This window comes from Rhincodon typus, chromosome 27 (assembly GCF_021869965.1).
Source record: "Rhincodon typus isolate 14 chromosome 27, sRhiTyp1.1, whole genome shotgun sequence".
Lineage (NCBI taxonomy): Eukaryota > Metazoa > Chordata > Chondrichthyes > Orectolobiformes > Rhincodontidae > Rhincodon > Rhincodon typus.
The window spans coordinates 32,161,480-32,179,758 of NC_063358.1; the positions used below are offsets into that span (position 1 = coordinate 32,161,480).

Below are 18,279 nucleotides of genomic sequence, written 5' to 3' on the forward strand. Positions count from 1 at the left end.
GCAGCATCATAGGAGCAGGAAGGCTATGATGCTGCTTGGCCTGCTGTGTTCATCCAGCTCTACGCCTTGTTGTCTAAAATATATTGGTTGTTCTCTTTGTAAGTTTTGCTGGTGAAATTATGACTTAATTACTGAGTCCCAGGACTTTAATATTTTGAACATGTCTTGTTCTACCAGATTCTTTCACTAGGCTACTTTAAATTTGTTTGTTTTTCACTAAAGTTCTGCTAAAGTTCTGAAACCTTCCTGATTCTGTAGACACTCCTGTCCCAATGCTTCTTTCCAGCTTTTGAAATAAGTCTTGCCTTTGTAGTACTGAACTTGCCATTTTACTGCATCCACAGCTGCTAATGACCATCTCCCACTAGTTATTATCTTTCAGCTGCAGATTGACTGTTTGTGTCTTCTCAAAGCACTAATATTCCTAAAGAGGTAAACTCACTCACTTGAAACTTGTTTTATCTTTCTTTCTGGATCTTCTGGAAATTTTCTCCTCATGATGCAGGTAAAATTTGTGACACTGCAACCATGTGGTATTTGCCTCGATAACCACTCCTGGAAAGTTGCAATATTTGCCACTTTTCCAGTATGTGGTACTAGGTAAGGGTTGTTTGAAGTAGTTAACTGTTACAAATCCCCTTTCATCTTTGCTTTGCCTTGGGCCTTGTTACAAGATGTTCCTTTAAGAAGGATTTGTTCTGTCATATTTCTTTTTAAAGCATGTGTTTTTAACATGGAGGCAAGCTGTCTGTTCTGAGCCCAGCAATGTAGCTAGCTTTGTCATTTTTTTTTTGAGAAAATGAAGCATGAGCGGGTGGAGTCAAGAACACATAGACCCAGGGTTCGCAGGTTTTGTTTTCCAGTTGGTGAACTGGGATGTCAAAGGTAGAGTTGAAAGTTAGGAGTTGTGATGAGGACAGTGATGGAGAGTAATCCCATGTAGTCAAAGGCCTGGTAGAGATCTGTTCAAATATGTCCAAGCATTGTTTAAATTCAACAAGAAGGATGTAGAAGCCTTTTTCATTTCATTTGACAAAGTGGCTAAACAAATGAAATGGTCAGTGACCATTTGGGTATTATTGATCCAATCAAATTTGACAGGTAGACCTAGTGAGGTATTTGCATCACTATCAGAGGAGGTATCTGAGGTGAAAAATGCCATCTTAATTGCATAGCTGAGCTAATGCCAGAAGCCTGAAAATATTTTAGGAATCTAAGGAGGGAACCTGACCAAACGTACACAGAGTTTGAAAGAAAGAAACAAACAAATTTTGATAGGTTGATAATTGAATATACGTCAAACATATGTTGCTCTTAGAGAGACAATTATTTTGGAGAAGTTCAAAAATACACTTCCTGAAGTAGTGAGAACTCATGTGAAAGAGCAGAGAGTGAAAACTGTAAGATTAGCAGCAGAAATGGCAGATGATTATGAGTTGGTTGATAAATCAAAGTTTGGGTTCCAACATCAATTTCAATTTGTGAAGGATAGAAATTGGGGAAAAGAAAAATTCTCAGGTGGTAATGGAAAAGGAGATCTCATTGAAGGTAGTAAAGAGGTTAACCACAGCTTAAAAAAGATACCCACAAGGGTGAAAGAGAATTTTTAAAAAAGCTTAAGTGTTTTAACTGTAATAATGTTGGACACCTGAAGTCACAGTGTTGGTGGTCTGAGAAAAGCACTGGGAAGACGGATGTGGTAAACACGATAAACCTGTATGGTCTATTAAAGTGGTAAAGGAGATCCCACTGGAAGCTAAAGAGCTGCAAAAAGAATCTACAGCCTGGACAGATCTCTTTAAAAAATTTACCTGTGTGGGTAAAGTTTACTCATGTATACCAGGAGAAGTAGGTAAAGAAATTAAAATTTTAAGAGATACAGGAACAAGTCAATCTCTGATGGTGAGAGATGAGAATGTATATACTTTGGAAGGAGTATTGCCAGAAAAGGTGGTAATATTTGGAATTTGTGGTGAGAAGAGTAGTGCTTCATTGTATAAGGTGAGTGTTGATGTTCCTTTTCAGGTATTGCATTCAGTTGGTTTAAATAGGGTGTGCCTTGTGTAATAATGGCTCCTTCAGAGGCTAAGAGATTCCTGGGCTGGAAGAAGTCACTTTGGGAGTTTTACAGAAAGTGAGCATGGAGGAATTGGCAAACAAGTTGAGGTTGGGGTTGCCTGTGTGTATGAGGAAAGGGGAAATAATTGGTAATAGCTCTGCATATACAATCATCAGGAATGCAAACTGTATCATTGGAAGTGGCTAAAATTCAATTTCAAATGAAGCAGCTTGAACGTGAAAAGGAAATGAAACAGCTTGGATTACGATTGAAAATGAAGAAAAACAAAAAAAGAGAGAAGAAAGCGAGAAAAAGAAATTTTTTTGAGTTTCAGAAATTGGAAATGAAAGAGAAAAGTCGACTTAAAATGGCAAAGATATAAAGTAGGGGCAGTTTCTGAGGTCTTGAAGCTGCATGTGAAAGCTGCCTGTTATAGAAAAGATGTTGTGAAAGTTGAAAGGGTTCAGAAAAGATTTACAAGGATATTGCCAGGATTGGAGGGTTTGGGATATGGGGAGACACTGAATAGGCTGGGACTTTTCCCTGGAGTGTCAGAGGGGTGACCTTATAGAAGTTTATAAAATCATGAGCGGCATAGATAGGGTGAATAGCCAAGGTCTTTTCCCTAGGGTAGCAGAGTCCAAAACTAGAGGGCATAGGTTGAAGGTGAGAGGGGAAAGATTTAAAAGGGACCTAAGAGGCAACTTTTTCACACAGAGGGTGGTGCATGTATGGAATTAGCTGCCTGAGGAAGTGGTGGAGGCTGGTACAATTACAACATTTAAAAGGCATCGGAATGGGTACATGAATAGGAAGGGTTTAGAGGGATATGGGCCAAATGCTGGCAAATGGGACTAGATTAATTTAAGATATCTGGTCAACATGGACAAGTTGGACCAAAGGGTCTGTTTCCATGCTGTACAGCTCTATGAATCTATGTTGTTCCTCTCTGTTGTAGCTAGAAGCTGGAGTTCTCTCTGCTGCGAGAATTGCATATGTTACAATCTATTTCACTGAATTTGCCTTTGCCAAGGGTGTGTTTATTGGATGTTACTATATTGGAACAGTTGCTGTTTAGTAGTTATATAATCTATTATTCTGTTAAGTTTTCCAGTAGAGTGAAAGTTAAATCAATTCTTCTTTCTTTCGTTTGTATTTTAACTGTAGGGATAAGAATAAAGTATGTTCTCTTAAGCTGATGTAACCAATCCGATTACATCTGGAATACAGCATCTTACACTTGCCTTTAAATAAGAAAATTAAGGGTGTAGGCTATCTCCTTGATATATTTGAAGGGGGTTTGGTCTGATCCATAACAGCCTATCTAGTGATTAGTGATGGAGGTACATTGACATACACTATCTATCGAAGAGGCTCCGTTCTTAGATTACAAGTTAATTACTGGATTTTAGTGAGTTGATACAGACATATCTGCTCCTTGTGAATGCTAAAATAGAACTCTTTGGTTATATGTGAGATGAACAGAATGGATGGAACTAATGTAACATCATCATTAAATCCTTCATAGCCATTACTTTATACAACGGTATCCAGTCAGCTGCCTGAATACTTGAAGGTCTGGCTGGCTTTATCACCTTTCCATGCCCCAAGTTTCTTTACTGAAAATCCTCTCACGTTTGGACTTAGTCTGAAAATGGGAAGATCCCAGACACTGAAATTCTTCAGTATTGCTACAATAGGAAATCACGGTGAATGGAAATAGAGCTTCGAGGTACCTGGGTGAGTAGCCTTCTGTAAAGATATGCTAATTCATCTAGATGAGATTCTATAAACTACATACCAAGGTACCATGTGAGGACTACTTCCAAAGTTTTCAATGCACGTTATTTCCATTCCTCCCTTGCTCCAAAATCAATATATGCTGCTTTGGGTGAACAACCCAACACAGTGAACTACATGTCATCAGCAACTATAGGGTTTTCTTTTGCTGTAAATTAACTGTGAATAAATAGTAGCTATGAAATGGGCTGTTTCTTTGAATTTTGGCAAAATAGATCACGACTCTTACATTTCATCCCTGTTCAAGGTTGTATTTAGCTTTTGACAATACACAGCAAAATTGGCAGAGGTTTTAATGTTCAGTCACTTACATCTACAAGATGATAAGCGTGGACTGGAGGGGCAATAGATAAAATCTGACTGTGGGCTAAAGGACTGATTCAATTTGATCTGCTGTTTACTGCTGCAATTGCAAAATTAATCAAACCACTCATAAAACCATAATTATGATTAGAACAGCTCGTCCTTCGATTTGTCACTTTATAGCCTTCCAGCTGCAATATTAAGTTCACCAATTTCACATCATATTTCTCATCGCTCCATTTCTTTTTTGAGACAGCAGATAGAGTCATAGAATCATTCAGCACAGAAATACACCCTTCGATCCAACCAGTCCATGCCAAACATAATCCCAAACTAAACTAGTCCCACCTGCCTGCTCCAGGCTCACATCCCTCCAAACCCTTCCTATTCATGTGTCTATCCAAATGTCTTTAAATGTTGTAATTGTACCCGCATCCACCACTTCCTCAGAAATTTCATTTCACACACGAACTACCCTCTGTATAAAAAAATTGCTTCTCGTCTTCTTTAAATCTGTCTCCTCTCATCTTAAAAATGTGCCTCCCTAGATTTGAAATCCCCCATCCTAGGGAAAAGACAACTACCATCAACTCTATTTATATCTCTCATTATTTTACAAACTTCTATCAGGCCACCTCCTAATCTCCTACACTGAGAAAAGTCCCAGCCTATCCAGACTTTCTTTATAACTCAAACCTTCCAGTAACATCTTGGTAAATCTCTCCTGAACCCTTTTCAACTTGATAATATCCTTCCTATAACTGGGCAACCAGAACTGGACACAGTATTCCAGAAGAGGCCTCCTCACTGCCTTGTACAACCTCAACAATGACTTCCCAATTCCTTTACTCAAAGGACTGAGCAATACAGGCAAGCATGCCAAATGCCTTTTTAACCACCCTGTCTATATATGATGCAAACTTCAAAGAATTATGTACCTGCACCCCTAGGTCTCTCTGTTCTACGATACTGCCCAAGGCCCTACCATTGTGTAATACCAAAATGCAATAACTCACATTCATCCAGATTGAATTCCATCTGCCATTTTTCAATCCATTGACCCATTTGATCAAGATCCCTGTGTAATCTTAGAAAGCCTTCTTCATTGTCTACTATGCCACCAATTTTGGTGTCATCCACAGACTTACCAACCATGCCTTCTATATTCTCAACCAAATCATTTATATAAATGACAAACAAAAGAGGACTCAGAAACGACCCCTGTGGAACGTGACTGGTCATCAGCCTCCAGTCTGAAAAGTAACCCTCCACTATTACTCTCTGTCTCCTGCCATTTAGCCAATTCCTTTATTCATTCAAAGGATGAGGGCATCCCTGGCTAGGCAGTATTTATTGCCCATTCCTAATTGCCCAGAGGGCAGTTAAGAGTCAACCACATTGCTGTAGGTCTGGAGTCACATGTAGGCCAGACCAGGTAAGGATGGCAGTTTCCTGCTCTAAAGGACATTAGTGAACCAGATGGGTTTTTCCAACAATCAACAATGGATTCATGGTAGTCATTAGATTCTTAATTCCAGATTTGTATCGAATTCAAATTCCATGGCGGGATTCGAACACAGGTCCCCAGAATTATCTGGGTCTCTGGATTAACAGTCCAGTGATAAAGCCACTAGGCCATCACCTAGTATTATGTATCCAATTGGCAGGCTCACCCTGAATCCTGTGTGACTAACTTTACTAATTATTCCACCATGCAGAACCTTATCAAAGGTCTTACTAAACTCCAAATAACCAATGTCTACTACAGTGCCATTGTCAATATTTTTGGAAACTTCCTCAAAAAACTCAATCATGTTTGTGAGACACAACTTTCCTCGCACAAAACCATGCTGACTACACCTAAACAATTTTTGCATCTCTAAATGTCCATAAATCCTATCTTTTATGACCATCTCCAAAAATTTACCCACAACTGAAGTCAGACTCACAGGTCTATTGTTCCCTGGCTTCTCCTTACAATCTTCCTTAAACAAAGGTACATTAGCCACCTTCCAGTCATCAGGCACTGCACCCATAGTTATAGATGATTCAAATATTTCTGCAAGGGGTCTCACAATTTCCTCCCTTACTTCCCACAATTTTCTGGGATATATTAAATCAGGTCCTAGAGATTTACCCACCTTTATATTCTTTATCACCTCTCGAACTTCCTCTTCTATAATGTGAATTTTTTTTAAAACATCAAAGTTTATTTCTCTGCATTCCCTAGACTCCATTTCTTTCTCCACAGTAAAAACTGACGTGAAACATTCACTTACTGTCTCTCCCACCTGCTGGGGTTCAACTCAAAGATGACCTCCTTGATCTTTAAGAGGCTCTACCCTCTCTCTAGTTACCCTCTTGCTTCTAATGTATCTGTAGAATCTCTTTGGATTATCCTTAACCTTATCAGCCAATGCTATCTCATTTCCCCTCTTTGCCTTCCTGATTTCTTTCTTAAGAATATCCCTACACCCTTTATATTGATTAAAAGATTCAATTGAACCAAGTTGTCTACATCTAAAATAAGATTCTCGTTTATTCTTGACTAGAATCTTAATGTCTTTATTCTGTTGGTAATAGTTCTGCTGTTGCCATTAATCCTTGTGTCAGTTAAAAACCCCTGCTCTCCCCTTTAGCACTGAACACCTCCCTTTACTTTGTCTCTGGACTTGCATAAAGTCTGTAACATCGCTATAGTGAAACATCGAACCATAGTAACTAGAGACAAGAGTAGGCCATTCAGCCCTTCAATTCTACCCTGCCATCCAATACAACAATGATTGATCTTCTACCTCAATGCCACATTCTTGCCTTCTCCTCATACTCATGGAATGTCTTTAATAGCTGAAAATGTATCAATCTTTTCCTTGAATATACTCAGTGATCCAGCTGAGACAGCCTTCTGTGACTATGAATTCAACAGGTTGACCATCTCAATGAAGAAATGTTTCCTCCTTGCAGTTCTACATGGCCACTCCATATCCTACGACTGTGAACCCTGGTTCCAGATTCCCCAAAAGGGGAAACATCCTCCCTACATCTAGTCTATTTAGCCCTGTTAGATTTTTATATGTTTCTATCAAATCACCTCTCATTCTTCTGAAATCTAGTGAATACAGGCCTAGTCAAATCAATTTCTGCTCATAGGACAGTCCTACCATCTCCAGAAAGAAAGATCATCAGCTTTAAATGTTCATCTATGTTTGCTCTCCACAAATGTTGTCTAATTTGCTGAATATTTCCAGTACTTCCTGTTTATATTTCGGGTTTCTAGCACCAGTGGTCTTTTGTGTTAGTGTTAGAGTTAGAGTGTTTTTAAGTGACATTTGATGAACTGCAATTAGAGTATTCTGACAGTGCAGGGGGACTATATTTCCGTTGATGTTTATACTTTACTGAGTTCAATGAGCACTATTGTACACGAATTGATACTCATCCATCATCGGGTGACAAGTTTTGTCTGAGCCTTGTAAAAGTATTGCTACACTATATGTGCACAAATATTTCCTGACTTTGTGTTTGTACAGAGGATATGAGCCATGGATGCCATCAATTATGGCTGTATATTTTTCAAACAGGATTTCGAAAATTGCTTTATCTCCAACACAAAGATAATGAAAGAACTCAAATCAGAGTATCTGAGGGTGTTTTTAACCTCCATTCACTAACTGTAATGGAATTGTAGACTCTGATTCTGTAACAAGAACACCACAATAGCAGGAGTATGTGTCATCTACAGAAATTCACCAAAGCTCCTTAGACAGTACCTCCAAAGCTATAATCACTACCATTTAGAAGTACAAAGGCAGCAGATACAGAAGAACATGACCATCTGCAAGTTCCTCTCAAAACCACACAGTACTCACTATATCCTGACTTGGAAATAGATTGCTGGTCCTTCACTGTCCCTCGGTCAAAATCCTGGAACTCCCACCCTGACTACATTACACCAAAAGGACTGCAGTGGTTCAAGAAGGCAGCTCAACATCACCCTCTCCAGGGTAACTAAGATGGGAAATAAATGCTGGCCCAGGCATCAAATCTGCTGAATGAATACAGAAATAAACAGATGGGATAAAATATCTGTAGGTGCCAATAAATTACATTTCGATCTCCAAAACACTATCATGGGCTTCCTATATCCATGGTTTTGATATTTCAGTTTTTTCTTTCTCCTGCTTTTAGGGACCCGCTGGCACCCACCCCAATTAAGTAATATTGGAAAGAAAGTGATAAAACCTACTCAGTCTCCACCAAATGTGAGATTGACACCAGGAGCTTTAAGGAACATACTTACGTTGGAAGCATTCAGAGAATATTCATTAGGCTCAGTCTTAGGGTGAGAGAGTTGTCTTGACAAAGAAAGGTTGAGCAAATTGGTCCTAGACAGATTGCCATTTAGAAGATTGAAACATAAATGATTCTGAAGGACAAGGTGAGTGGCAGAGCGGATCCCGAGAGGCTGTTTCACTTCTGGGGGCAATCTAGAACTACAGCATGCAGTTTCAGAATATGGGAACTGCAATTTATGATGGAGATGTGGAAAAATTTTTTTTTTCCCCAAAAGTTATTGAACTTTGGAGTTTTATTTGTTTATTCATTCACATGACATGGGTATCACTGGCAGGGCAACCATTTACTGACTGTCCCTAGTTGCTCATTGCTGTGGATCTGGAGTCACATGTAGGCCAGAACAAGTAAGGACAGCACTTTCCCTTCCCCAAAGGACTTGAGTGAACAAGAATTTTTTTTTCCCCTGGCAATCAGCAACAGTTTGATAGTAATTATTAGATTCTTAATTCCAGCTTTTTTATTGGATTCAAATTGCACATCTGCCATGGTGGGATTCAGACACAGGTCTCCAGAACATTACGTGGGTCTCTGGATTAATAAACTAGCAATAAGACTATTGTGTTCCCAGAAAATAGTCTGGGACATCAAATACGTTAAAGGCTGAACTTGAAATTTCTGATTTATGAAGAACTTGGGCATTTTGGGACAACCACGTGAGGCTAAGAAGAAAATCAGAGAAGCCGTGATTTTATTGAATAATGGAATAAGGTTAAGGGACTGCATGTCCTATTCCGGCTCTTACTTGATATGATCACATGTTTAAGATGTGAAAAGGTGTATCTGGAAAATATGCACCATGAGGTCAAGAGCCAGTTATGTGGAGAGTCAACAATCAGAACATATATCACCTAATAATTTAACATAATGAAACATCTCAAGATGCTTTACAAAGGTATTATGAAACAAAAGTAGACACTGACCTACATAACATGATATTAGGGATGGTGATCAAATGTTTGCCATAGAGATTGTTTTTCAGGAATACCTCAGCAGAAGAGAGATGTACAAATGCCAGGAAGGGTAAGGATTGAATTTCAGACCTTGTGGCCCAATCAACTGGAAGTTTAGCTACGAATTGCAGTGATTAAAATTAGGGATGCCCAACTGGCCAAAAATTAGATGAGTGCAGTATTTTGCAGGGTCATGGGTTTGAAGGAGATTACAGAGGTTGGGAAGGGCAAGATCAGAGAAGGATTTGAAAAAGAGAACAAAAACTTTAAATTGAAGTGATGCTTAATGGGGAGCCAATGTCAATCACAACTACAGGACCAATAGGTAAATGGGCTTAATATAAGCAAGAACACAAGCAGAATTTTGGATGGCCTCAAATTAACAGATGGCAGAATATGGGACAACAACCCAAAAACTGTTGGAATAGTCAAGTCCAGAGGAAACAAAGGCATGAATGAAGATTTGAGCAGGAGATAAGCTTAGACAGGGATTACATTTAGCAGTGCTACACAGGTGAAAATAAACAATTTCAGTGATGGCACAGATATGTAGTTGGAAGCTCAACTCAGAGAGGAAACTGAGACCAAGGTTATGGATTGTCTGGTTTGGGGTGGCATGGTGGCTCAGTGGTTAGCACTACTACCTCACAGTGCCAAGGACCTGGGTTCAATTCCAGCCTTGAGCAACTGTGTGGAGTTTTCCCATTCTCCCTGGGTCTGCGTGCGTTTCCTCCCACTGACCAAAGATTGTGCAAGTTAGGTGGATTAGCCATGCTAAATTATCCATATTGTTTGGAGATGTGTAGGTGCATTAGCCATGAGAAGTGCAGGGTTATAGGGCAAGGGGAACGGATCTGATTGGGTGCTCTTCAGAGGGTCGGTGTAGACCTGTTGGGCTGAATGGCTTGCTTCCACACTGTAAGGATTCTATGATTCTAGTCCTAGACAGTTGCCAGTAGGGGAAATGGAGATGGAAGTAAACTGAGTTTGATTCATGGATCAGACAATGGCTTCAGTCTTCCCAAAAATGATTTGGAGGCAATTTCTACTCATGTGCTGCCAGATTTCACAGAAACAGTTATTAGAAAAGCAGGAAAGTGTTGTGTTGAGACAGAGTTGAGTGCTACCAGCACACTTATGAAAACTGATGCTGTGGTCTCAGATGTCTCTACGAGAGCTGCATGTACTTGAAAAAATTAATGGGGAGCCAAGGAGACCTCAGGCGACACCAGAATGTCAATGAAATGTAGCAGACCAGTTATGAGGATTATTTTAGCAGTTAATCTTGGACCAATAATCTTTCCCTATTAAATTACCAGTACACATTTTTATAAATAAAATATATTTGCCTTTGACATTTAAGTTGTAATCTTATTTAAGGGTTCAGATAAATGATGTCCATTGCTTGTAATGCCCTTTGAATCTTCAGCAAAATTAATGTGTTGTGTCAATCCTGATTATCTGTTGTTCAAGTATGACCATTCCATTAAGCATCTTTATTGCAAAAAACAAATGAACATTCATTTTGAAATAGAGCCTTTATTAAAGAGCCATCATCTTTGCTTGTTTAAAATATGTTGAGCAACTTCAACTCTTCGCAGGCAAACTAAACTAATTATAGCCATTTGTTTTTCACTTTGATCTCAGACAATGGTTTCTTTGCATATTTTCCAAGAAATCAGTTCAGTTCGGTACCACATCTGAAGCTCCCGGGAAGAAACAGATCAACAGTTCTAATTGTTGTAGTAGTTAAGCATGATAGATGGCCTCAGGTCACTTAAGGTTAATTAATTATGTGTAAATAGCTCCTGTATCCTGTTTAGCGGCCTTAATTCTTTCTTTCTGATCAATCTAGTTCTAACTATGGACATAGGAACATGTGTAGGTTATTCATTCTGATGCAAAACATACCCTAACTTGGATTGTGAATAAAGAGAAGTTGAAGTACTTTAGAGTGGGCAAATAGATGCTGAGCAGTAGGGAAGATTGTAGAGAAATGCCTAAAAGCAAGCTGGAAAGAGTATGTTTTGAAGAATTTCTTAAAATCAGGAAGAGAAGGTAGTAGTTAGATTTAAGGAGAAGGTTCTGTAAAATAGGCCTCAAAAAGCTGGAATATCTACATCTAATGGAGCATGGAGTTCACAGAAGTCCAAAATCAGAGTACCACAGAGGAAAAACTGAGATGTTCTGCTGGTGGAGTCTGTAGCTATTCAAGGAGGCAAGGTCATGGGGATTCTATAAATCAGACTGAAAGTTTTGAATTTATTAAACTGGGGGATAACTAACTTTAGGTGGTCATCAAAGTTAGGATGATGAATAAGGTGGTCATTATGATTTTTGAAAAAATATTAGAGGAAACGGGCTGAACAATTAATTTTTGTCACATGAGCATAATTGAAAAATGTCTATGGAATTTGGGGCTCCGAAAGGTGTCAGGAGTAGATGAAGGAAATACAAACCAGTCAGTGCCACACAGAGAAATTATTGGAGAAAATTCTGAAAGAGAGAATAACTCACTGTTCAGAGAAGCAAGATTTAACCAGGGATAGTCAATGTGGCTTTTGAAAGGAAGGTCATGCCTAACAGATTTGATTGAAATTTTGAGGAGGTAACCAGATATATAGGTGAGGGTAATGCAGTTGATGTTAGTTTACATGGATTTCAGCAAAGCCTTTGATAAGGTCCCACATGGGAGACTGATAAAAATGACAAAGCCCATGGGATTGGGGTTAACTTGCAAAGTTGGATCCAAAATTGGTTTGGTGATAGGAGACAGATAAGGTACAAAATTATTAGAGGATTTGACAAGGTATGATTGTTTCTCCTTGCTGGAGAGTCTAGGAACAGAGGACAGAATTTCAAAATAAGGGGTCGCACAGTTAAGACAGAGATGAACAGGAATTTCTTTTCTCAGAGGGCAATGAATTTGTGGAATTATTTAGCACAGAGGACTATCAAGACAGGGTCAGTAAGAACATTCAAGGATGGGAAAAACAGGATTTTAATCTGTAAGATGATCAAGGATTATGGGGAAAAATAGGAAAGCGAAATTAAGGATTATCATAACAACTCTGATCTTATTGAATGGCGGAGCAGACTCAATGGCCTGAATGGCTTATTTCTGCTCCTAATGTTTTATGGTCTTATAAATGCATTTGTGGTATTATTAATCACACATCGAGAACATGGGAGTGTAGCAGAATACAATTACAACATTTAAAAGACATCTGGATGAGTATACGAATAGGAAGGGTTTAGAGGGATATGGGCCAAATGTTGGCAAATGGGACCAGATTTATTTAGGATATCTGGTCAACATGGTCGAGTTGGACCAAAGGGTCTGCTTTCATGCTGTACAGCTCCATGACTTTATAAACCAATAGCCAATATTGCATTGAGTTGTTCATATTAACTTGTTTCTAAAGTTATATTCTGAGAGCAAGAGAGTCTGTTTTTGTGCCCAGGATAGAATGCACCATTGTAATTAATGATTTGAAAAGAGATCATTTCAATAGTAAAGAATAAGTCAGATAGGTAGCTGGAGGAAGGGGCATTGAGTTCAGATGATGGAAAAACTATCACAGGTTGTTGAGGTATTATGTCGATGGGGGGAGAAAAATCCTACATTCGTCCCAAGGTCATTAAATTGATCCATTGATCTTTGTAACATAAATTTGCTTTGGACTAGAATGTCCCATTTCATAACCCAAAAAGAGAAATCATAACTGGGTACAGAAAGCCAGGAGTACATGTACTTCTCCATGCAGTCTTTCTCCATCACAGATCAAAAAGACCGATTTGCTCTGCATAAAAGCATTTTTAATCAAATTTGACTTTCAGCCAGTAAACTGTCAAATGTTGATTTTTGGTATTTGCATAGTTTCCTTCAAGTCTTAACATGTCACTTACATATTAATTTGCTTCACCCGAAGATTCTTCCTAAGGGACTATCGTGCTTGAGAAAAGTTTGCATAGACTGTTGTTTCAAAGACAGTGGAAATCTCTTGACAGATTAATAATTGAAGGCTTCCCCCTAGCAATCAGTTAAATGCAATTCCTCTCTTCAATCACCAATAATGTCCATTTGTTATTTCTAAAGTTATTCAAAGAAAAGGCTTCTAAAACTCTTTATCAAAGTAATACTTATTGTGTGAGGATACAGAGACAAAAGGAGATCTCTATTTTATGCAATAAATTGGATTTGATTTTGAATTCTGGGCATGAAACTATGCAAATACCAAAAATCAACATTTGACAGTTTAAGTGGGAAGGAGGACACTCAGACATTGAAAAAAGGTAACAGAGCGCTGCTGTCAAACACAGTGGGTAATAACCCCAGCACTAAAGAAGAACATCCAGTAGAATACAAATTCAAAGTTTCAATATTGAGCCAAATGGACACTCTGATGCTTTCTCTAAACACCTGCTGACATTTTAGTTTTGAAATATACATGTGGCTCACTCTTCCTTCTGTAAAATTGCAGCTGCAATCAATTCAGTTGACCAAATCTTAAGAGTGCTATCTGACCTGTCAGAACTGAGCATGTTTGAATCATTAAGATCCTGTGGACTATGCAAGGAGGCCTGATGTCAGAACTGAAGAAATTCTGCAGAGATCAGCATGGTGTACATTCTACATTGATATGGGCGGAGGTTTTGCAGCCCTGGTGCAGAACAGCATGAACTCAGGATGTGGAAGAAACAGTGGCCGAGGAGTGAAGGTGGAACAGCATGAACACTTTCAATTTTAGCTTTTCCCAGATGACCGAGAAAGAGAACAGATAATTTTGAGAAGTTGTCAACACCATCATAGAGGTAGGTATTTTGAAAGCCTTTCCAAATCACAACTGCTGAGTGGGGGTTTGAAGCATGAATTACAGTCTGGAATAGTACGAAAGATGAATACAAATAGAGTCTGAGGTTTATGTGTACTGTTTAAAGTGAGTAATGACAATATTGTAAAGAAGAAGGAAAAGTGACCACTAAACAATGTAGTTCCCAGGTTGCTATTTGTTACGACTGTCAAGTGAAAAGATAACATTGCAAACATGGAAAATAAAAAATCAAATGCATTAGAATAGCTTATCCATTGGATAAAATTACAGCATTATTCAGTATTGAAAGGTGAGCCCAATGTGACATTCGGACCTAATTGTTTAAACTCCCTACATTGCTATCATTCACTTTTTGCAGAACAACCCAAACATTAATTTGGCAGTTTAAAAATTGCGATTGGATTTTGATCTCTTGTTCATTTTTTGAGCAATCAGTTCAGCCATTTGCTTCTAAACGTTGACGGATGCATAAGCTTTTGACTTACTACAAAAGTACTAATGTATTCTGTAGTGCAACATTTGTTTATTCAGCTGTCTTGGGGAATAAGAGTCTTCTTTTTATTCATTCATGAGATACGGTCACTGCTTGCTGGGCCAGCAGTTATTGCTTGTTCCTATTTGCCTTTGAGAAGGTATTGGCGAGCTACCTTCTTGAACTATTACAGTCCACTTGGTGTAGATAGATCCACAATGGATTAGAGAGGGAGTTTCAGGCTTTTGACTCAGTGATATTGAAGAAATGGCAATGTACTTCCAAACAAGAGGGTGTGAGTGGCTCAGTGGGGAACTTTCAGGTTAATGGGTTTGGACATATGTATCAGATTCTGAAGAAGATAATTTTTTTCAAGTGTTTATCTAGTGACGTTTGCTTATTTAATAGATTAGTGAGATTTTTGATGATTTCTAAATTGTATTATAGGGCTTGCAAGTTCAATTTTAAAGTGAACCCTGTGTGAGTAGGTTAGGGAATAGGGATAAGGGGGTGATTGGAAGTAAGAAATAAAGGGAGTGTGATTAAAGGGAGTAAGGAAGTAGACATATTGGAGTGAAATATGGGTGACAGGGTAGGTAAGGTGAAGTAGGGGTAAGGAGCAAAGGAATAGGAGAGGAATTGGGGCTTGGAGATATGAATGGTGAAGATAGTAGATGGTGATGAGATGAAAAGTGAAGGTGTGAAGACGACAGTGGTGTTAATGGGATGAGCATGAGGAGGGTTTTACTCTGATAAAAAGGACTGGGGCTGATGTTTCCAGAAATTGGGGTTGGCCTTTAGCTTGGTTGCATCAGCATCAAACCATCTCAGTCTTCGCCCTGAAGGGGAAAGTCTGATGAAGAAGTCAATTGCCCTGGTAATCTTTGCAATATGAATGTTCAGAATTGAAACATTACAACAGGAATTTGGAAATAAAAGGACAAAGAGACGTGATATTTTGTGTGTGAAACATAGCAGCCACCCCGCTGAAGGTACAAAACCTAAAGGACTGAAACAATCGGTCAACGGGAAGAGGAACAAAATGAAGACAAACGTGTGATTGTCTTCCTGACCACATTCGGCTACAATCCTTCACCTGTTGTGTGATCGTAAGCAAAGGGAACATCCAGCCATCATACTACAATCAATTTATCTTATGTCTGAATACTAATCTTCAGATGGCAAGCTTAATTTAGAAACTATTAAGTGTCATAGTCAATTTTTGCAATCCTAGTGTATAAGAACTTGTAAATGAATTGAGCACCTTATGTGGCCACCTGACAACAATGCAAATCTCAAGCAGCAAGGGCATATCCGAGCCATTCCCTTCCATTCACCAGTGTTAGAACACTGGAATATCTCTGGCAGTCAGTCTAAAAAAAAGAATTGTAACGATACTTGAACCATTTATCGGATTGACCTTAATGGACGTGGACTTGGCTCCATTCCAATTGTGTTTCCTTTTCTTTGCTTTTTTTCAGTTTTGAACTTGCTTTTGATTTCATATGCTGTTTATTGTTCTGCCACTCATACCTCCTTTATTCATGCATTTTGTTAGCCTATTCATCTAATTATCACCCTCTTTGGTCCTGCACCATTAAGTCTTTCTTATTTTTTAATCCCTCCTGTCATTGATTCCATGATAGATCTTCCCTGTTGTTCTTTTCCCACTTTCTCCTATCTCATTTGCTTAAAACTTAACTCTTAACATTTCCCAGTTCCGAACAGAATTTATCAGCTTGAAACATTAACCCTGTTTATCTCACCATAAAAAGTTGCCAGGCCTTCTGAGCATTTGTAGTGTTTTCTGTTTTTAATTTCAGATTTCCAGCACTTGTGGTATTTTTGTGTTTGGCATTTAGCTGTGTCTGTTTTATATTGGGGGAAAAAAATCTTTTTGATCTTGGATTTAGACTTATCATACATGGTAAATAAAATCTTCAGAAATAGCTCAAGATGTAAGAGCTTAATTGGAGGTCTGAGCGCAAGTAGCCAGAATGAGATGTTAGAGTGAATGCAATCATCATTTAAGAAAAAAAAATTCTAAATGCATGAGTTTTCCTGGCAACACATTGCAGAAGGAAAACACTAAGAAGCAACAATACTGCCAGCCCTAAGACTAAAGAAAACATTCTGACTTAGAAAACCAAAAGCAGCGTGTGCCAATAAACTAACAAATTTAAATTCAAGATTAACATTTTAATCAGCCCAGATACAACTGGCTGCAACCCACTTAACTGGCACCAAATCCACAAACATTCACTCCATCCATCACCAACACACAATAACAGCATTGTGTATCATTTACAAGAGGCATCTCAGAGATTCTTTAGATGGTACCTTCAAAATCCCTGATCACTAAAAGAACAAAGGCAGCAGATATGTGGAAACCATCACCAAAAATTTATCTCAAAGCCACTGATCATGCTGATGTGAAAATATATCACTAATCCTTCACTTTCACTGAAACTTCCTCCCAAACAGCACTATGACTTTGCACGCACCAAATGGACTCCAGTAGTTCAAGAAGGTAGCTCACCATCACCTTCTCCAGGGCAGTTAGGGATGAGCAATAAAATACTGGGCCAGTCAACAAAGTCCACATCCCCTGAATGAATAAACAAAATACTTTTGGAGTTGGCAAGTTGTGGGTTCAAAGACTACTCCAGAGATCTGAGGAGAAAAACATTTAAGCTTAAGTACTATTCATTTCCGAGCAAATGCTACACTGTTGGAATGACTGGCATTCAGATTAGATATTCAACTGAGGCGATGTTTACTGTCAAATTGGCATAAAATAACCCAATGCACTACTTGGAAGAAATGCAGGGTAGTTGTTCTTGATGCCCTGGCCAATATTGAACTTAATCAAAAGTAGATTATCTGGTCATTATCACTTTGCTGTTTTTGCTGTGCACAAATTGGCTGTCATGTATCATTTATTACTAAGGTGGTTACGCTTCAAAAATACTTTGGTTTTAAATCACTTTGTGTTGTCCTGAAGTTATGAAAGGCGATATATAAATTCAAATCTGTCTTCCTACTACATGAGTCAGTATATTTTTATCTCCTTGAATTTATTGGATGGTGTTTCATGTCCTTTATACGGAAGCCTTTCTTTCTTTGTCGGTGCTGGCTCTTTCAAACAATCTCATTGCATTACACTCATGTGACATGCTCTGCTAGACTTTTGCCATCATTTGATAGCAAACAAGGCTGACTACAGCATCAAATGTACAATACAAAAGCAATAGAACTGGTATCATACAGAAACCAAACTTATACTGAATGAAATGTATTTAACAGGACGAATACAATGTGAAATCTGCAAAAATGTCGGCTTCAAATACGAAATGCAGTCAAAAGAAATGTTCCTAACTTTTGCCATGGATCCACGATATCTATTGGTAATGCTCACTCATAAGAAGCTTAAAGGTTAAGTGCTATGTTTTCAAGTTCAATGATTGGATTACAATCTATGCTCACTCTCAGTTATCCATTGTT

The 18,279-nt window shown here is 38.5% G+C and overlaps 1 long non-coding RNA gene across 1 annotated transcript in view; it reads left to right on the forward strand.

Annotated features, from left to right (window-relative positions):
- Window positions 1–18,279, forward strand: part of LOC125486259 — a 37,590-nt gene that overhangs the window by 12,553 nt on the left and 6,758 nt on the right. The gene's annotated exons all lie outside the window — the stretch shown is intronic.